Source organism: Spinacia oleracea, chromosome 3 (genome assembly GCF_020520425.1).
Source record: "Spinacia oleracea cultivar Varoflay chromosome 3, BTI_SOV_V1, whole genome shotgun sequence".
NCBI classification, from domain to species: Eukaryota; Viridiplantae; Streptophyta; class Magnoliopsida; order Caryophyllales; family Amaranthaceae; genus Spinacia; species Spinacia oleracea.
In genome coordinates, this window is record NC_079489.1 from 91,556,702 (window position 1) to 91,563,076 (window position 6,375).

A 6,375-nucleotide genomic window follows, 5' to 3' on the forward strand; every position below is an offset into this window, starting at 1 on the left:
CATGCGTTCTCTTCTCTGGCTTTGTTGTGATTCTTACAAGTGGGTCGGTTTTCTTGCGGTGGCCTTGTTCAGCCCGTGCTGTGAACTGCTTGTTGTGTTGAAGGTATTTTCCTCTTGTCTTTCTGTTTTCTCCCATCGCATGTGTTTAGTGTTTCTTAGGTATTATGTCTAGTGAGTTAGATAGTGAGAACGCGTTGAGTGGGGGTGGGTATGATGATGTTGGTGTTGCTTCTCCATCTGTGGATGTGAACATCGACGATGAAGACAAACTGTCTGCCTCCAATTACTTCGAGCCATCCTATCGGGATGCCGCTTTTGAGTTGCAGTCCCGTATGCGTAATCAGGTACGAGTTGATATCTGTCGTGATTTAAACTTGCTTAGTACTTCTTAATCTGTGCCGGCAGTGAATAATCCTTAAATTCCCCTTGATTATCATCTCCGCTCTTGGTCGCAATTTATGGATCCTGCCGGTTCTGGAAAAGGTCAGTACGGGACTAACATTGGCAATGTTGCTGTATCATATAATTAGGGTGCTGTTAGGGGTTCCCATTTAGAGAATGTGGCCGGTGGGAGTCGCCAGACTGATGACGAAGTTAGCAGTCACGCTACTGATGATGCAGAGGGTGTCGAGTCAGGAGAAGAAGGCGAGGAAGAGGATGACTCAATTCTGGAGTATGACGATGATATGGCTACCCTGTGGTCTGATGGGGAGGACGTATTAGCTCTTTGTGAGCAAGTTTTGAGGGAACAAGCTCTAGATGAGGAGCCAGACTCTGATGGGGAAGAGGAGAGGTATAAAGTTGAAAGTCCTCCTCCTGCTGACAGCAAGGTTGCGAAGACGTAGCTTTTGACTTCATGGCGGATAAAGTTGTTAAGGAGTATTTGAAGCTTCCTAGTCGGTATCGGCTCGTTGTCCCTGCTGAGAAGAGTGTGGTTCTGGATTGTCCTCCTGGTCATATTGCTGCATATGCCCATCACATCGATATCGGGCTCCGATTTCCCTTGCATCCCTACCTGGTGAAGATATTGCGGGCTTGGAATGTGTGTCTGGCCTAAATAACGCCTCAAGTCATTAGGAATGTAGTTTCTTTCACCTGGTTACTCTCCTTTAGCGGTGGCCTCATACTATAAATTTATTTTGGAGGCTGATTTGGCTGAAGAAGTACAAGAAGAAGTCTGAAGGGTGGTCTTTTAACACCAAGGCCAACAAAATGACTGTGCATCCTAAACTGTCCAATTGCAAAGACTGGGAGAAAAAGTTCTACTGGTTGCGGGTTCCATCTGACTTCCCAATTCGCACCTGTTTCTACTTGCCTCGTCCTCATATGTTGCATTTTCCTGTTCGGGAGTTGGGTTTTAGGGAGAAAAGAGCGCACCGATTTGTTTCTTGTAACCATATTGACACTGGTTTGCAAAAAACTGTCTGTGTCCCAAAATACTGACTGCCCCCTGCTAAGTATATACAGGAGAATGGGTCATTGTCTGGTGTCGGCTTGTGCCATAACCACTCTCTTGGTATGGACGAGAGTTGATAGCCATATCCCTTCTTATATATGTTTACTAATTGTTGTGAGGCTTTAATTAGAATGTTTTTTCTGTCAGCTTGAGTCTGTCTTACCTGTTTGATAACTTTGTCCTTCTCATATTTGTACACTCTTCGGTACGATACACTTGGTCTAGGCAAAGACGGTCGTCCCACTGCTAATACTCCTGCTAACCCAAAAGGCGTGTTTACCACTCTTTCTACTTATTCAGTCAGGGCTAACAAAAAACGGAGCCGAGAGAAGAAGCCCGTAAGTGAGTCTCCTGTCAAGAAAACCAAGGCGCTAAGTTCCTTACCGGCCCCTAAACCGCTACCATTCGCGAACCTGCACCCCAAGCTGTTGCTGCTTGGAGTGTTAGTGAGCCTCCTAGACAACCTTTTTCAGTTGGTCAGTCTACAGTTGATTCTTCTGATATGGCCGGTGGGATGCAATCTCTGGACTGTGGTCGTGTTGGGTGGCTCCGGCCACTTTCTTGTGCTTTGGTAGTTTACCAGGTGCCGCTGCTCTTCCAGACTCTTAACAACCCCACTATGGCTGCTTTAGACGTGTATTGACCCTCCTGAGATGACCCAAACAGTAGGCTTCTTTCCCCTATCGGACCCGTCTCTACTCGACTCTGGTTGGGATCAGGTTTTCTGTCTAACCGGTGATGCTGGCTCAATCCGGGGAGCAGGTTGAGAATATCATAGCTCAGTAGGGAAATAGGGAGCATGATGCTGCTGGTTATGTTTGAAGGAAATAGTGCCCTTGGTCCAAGTATGCATTCAATGCTAAGTATAATAAATGCGGTTCAGTATTAATTAAATATACAAGTTAATAATTCAGTGAGATCAAGTGAGCTGTATGCCTAGCTAGAGGCCGCTTTAGTTCGAGTGGAATTAATAATATTAATCCACAGCTTACTCTTGACTGAACCCGTAGGGTCACACAAATAGTACGTGAACGAATCAAGTATTTAACTGAATTATATACTCTATTTATGAACATTCGGAAACGACGGATCTCAGTTCCAGTGGGAGCTGAAATCGTCAAAAGGCAAAATAAAGAATACTCCGGAAATGATGATATTGCCGGAAACGGAAATATGGATCATGACGGAAATATAAATATTATCCAAGTCGTAGATATTGCCGGAAACGGAAATATGGTACGTATCGGAAAGTATTATCGGAAATAGAAATATTGCCGGAAACGGAAATATTTCCGGAATCGGAAATATTGCCGGGATCGGAAATAAATTCTGGAATCGGAAATATTAAATATTTGTTCGAATCGGAAATAAATTCCGGAATCGGAAATATTAAATATTGTTCGAATCGGAAATGAATTCCGGAATCGGAAAACGAATCGGAAGCGCGACGTACGAAACGATCGACGGACGAGCTTGCGAGACGCAAGGCCCAGCGCGAGCGCCAGGCCCAGCGCCCAGCAAGCCCGCGCGCGCAAGCAGCGAGCAAGGCAGGCCGAGCAAAGCAGCGCCCATCATCATGGGTCGCGTGCTTGTTGGCCAGCGCCCATCTCTTGGGCCGAGCCGAGCATCAGCACCCCTCGTGGGTTGCGTGGCTGTGAGGCTTCGTACGACCAAAGCCTTGGTCGGTTAGGATTCCTTGCTTAAATCTCGTTTTCCTAATTCTACTCAAATTGAATGTTTTTGTTAAATCTGAAACACTTAGGTGTTTGATTAAACATTAAATTCTAATGATATAATTTAACTAGAATCCTAATGGATTTAGTTATTGGAATCCTAGTAGAATTCTTATTCCGTTATTTCCACCCTATAAATACGTGGTTCATAATCACAATTTATATGACAATTCAATAAGTATTCACATACATTAAGTTCAAGAGAGAATTTAATAATTCGCCTAAAATAATAAGCTTTCCGAGTGAACATAAAACCTTAGATAATATTCTAGTTAATTGAATCTGAGGCGGATCAGAACGTGCTGTGGACTATCTACGGAGGGGCGAAATTTGGAGTCCTAAACTTGTTCTTGTTCGGTTCGGGATCAGCTAGGGAAGGCACGCATCACATTGTATGTATCCTAATTATGCTAATTGACTATGTGGCAATTATTTTGGATTCCTGGCTTTATGGTTTTTCCGCATGAAATATATTGTTTATATTTGTCATAACCTAACAGTGGTATCATGAGCCTCTAATTAATTCCATAATAAATTATAGTTAACATGGTTAAATTTTATAAATTTGCAATGAATTAAAGGGGTGATTAATTTCGTTCATGTAATTAATTGCAATTTCGTGCGATTTATTTAATTATATGTCCGCAGGATTTTTTGGCAGTTTTGTCAATAACGGTCGGAATCTTATAACTTTATAGTGAATTTTGCATGTAAACGACGTTTTAAAATTTTGACAAAAATCTAAGATTTGACGCCGGACCCAGAATTCCCAAATTCGAAGCCTAACTATGACTTTTCGGAGGTTTTAGTTTTTCGAACGCAAAATTTGTAATTTTTATGATGTTAAATTAAATATTTGCGAATTTTGTATGTAAATCTTGAATCTATGATTAACCTACTGTATATGTTTAACAATTTTAAAGCCTAATCTTGTTAATTATACAACCTAATTTGTAATTGTAATTAATTTGTTGAATTTCGAATAATTTAGAATTTGTTTGATTTTCATAATTAATTAGCAATTTAATTAGGATCCTATGATTAAAAACCACCATAAAATTTGTTAAAATTGAAAAGTTTTAAAATTTTATGACCTAGATTTGAATCCCTAAAAATAAATGTAATCGGAAATATTTGAATAATAAATTTTCGATTTTTGCCCAAATTTAATGAAATTAATATGATTTATTAATTTGTCGATTAAATTAAAGTATAAAAATTATTAATTTTTATAAAACCAATCACCAATCTTGCACGCACGAAGCAATGGAAGCTAAGTGTTACCCTTAAGGGGTGTTGCATAGTGCGGGCATGCGACGACGAGCAAGTGAGCTCGTCGCCTATGCGGTACGAGGCAATGAGCAAGCAAGCATGCGCGGCAGGCAAGGCCTGTGCCGTGTGGATGGTCGAGCAAAAGGGGCAGCGATGCATCGTAGCGCTAGGCACGAGGCAAAGTAGCAGCAAACGAGCAAGGGAGCTCGCGTGCCGCTCCGCATGCCACGGCCCAGCGCGCAGCCAGCGACGAGCAGGCAGCAGGCACATCGAGCAGTTGTTGCGCTACGGGTGCGTCACTCGGCCACAGCAACACGGGCCTTGGCGCTGCTTCGTGCATGCGGCCCATGGCGCTGCGGATGTTGGTGCTTGGGTGAGGCTTGGGCTTCGGCCTAAGGCCTTGCCTTGATACGTTTCCGTTTAGTTTATGTTTTGCTTGAAAACGATTTTAATTAAATTTAATTTCGTAATTTAATTTTTTCTCGGAATTTAATTTTGATTAATTTAATTATTATAAATTTATTTTACACTAATTATTTTACTAAAATTAAAACCTTGAAAAAATTTAAATTAATTAATTTAATCAACTGAAAATAAAATAAAGGGTTTTAAATATTATTTTATATGAGCTTTAAATTTTAATTAAATTTGTAAGTTTCCGGTTGGACTAGGAAATACAATTTTATGTTTAAAATTTGTAAAGCATGAAAATTTCTTGGTTTTAGTGGGAGCTTTTAGTCATTAACTCTTTATTAGGTCTACATTCCTTTAAGGTTAAAACAACTCGATTAAAACTAATAAGGTTGAATAATTTGTAGATTATTGGAACCCTTTGATTAGTTGAAGCAAATTTTTATGTGATGCATAATTTGTTCTACTAACTTGTTATGTGGGCCATTCATTGATAAATGAATGGGTGAATGATATATTGTCAATGTACTGTTTTGCCGATTATGGAAAGTGACTAGTATGGCCCAAATAGGATAGAAAATATGGTCTACGTACCATTAATTTGAATGTAAAATTGGTCTAATGCACCAAAGTTTTTATTTTAAATATGGTTTGCGTACCATCAAATAGTTGTAATTAGTTTTAATTATAGCATATCCTATTTGAAGAAAATGGCGCCTCCCATGGTGAAATTCAAGACGGAGTTTCCAATCCATTTTTAAAGACGGAGTTTGAAGTTGAAGCTTCAAGATGAAGTCGGGCCATACTAGATCACATTTATATCTTATACATGCTTTAAATTATTTATTTCTTTAAATATGTCTTAATTATGCATGAGATTATGGCTTGATTATGTTGCATGATTAAGGATTTTAGTTCACTTAAAATATAACCAACATAGTAAGAGCCTTAAGTTCCAAACTTTAAAAATTGAGTTAAAAGATGCCATGCCAAAATAACACTGACTTGGATAACCTTTACATCAATTTAAGTAATAGTTTTCCGCCATAGCGAGGTGTTACTTGTTGATCTTAAAGGGGTAAGGTACACAAATAATTGTGAGTACATGTTAGTTTTGGTGAAACTCAACGATATAAATAAGGAGTCCTTTTATGTCGTGGCAAATGAGATAGGTTTAGCTAATAAGTCCTTAGACGTACCTATCAACCAAGAGTAGTTTCTAGACTATTAGCAAAGGATTTGCTAATTACCTAAAATATTTTAGAATTGAGTCTAAATACATAATGTGCTTAATTCTTCAATGATTTTGAGGATCTTGGATTCATTTTATTCACACCTGCCGGAACAATAAATTCGAATAAAATGCCAATGATTTGTTTAAATTGCATGATTGCTTTAATTTTCAAGTTATTACACATGATAAATGTTTAGACTTTGCATGCTTCAATGTATGTTTTAATTATTGTTTATAATTAAATATCTTTTACTGCAATAAATCCTTTT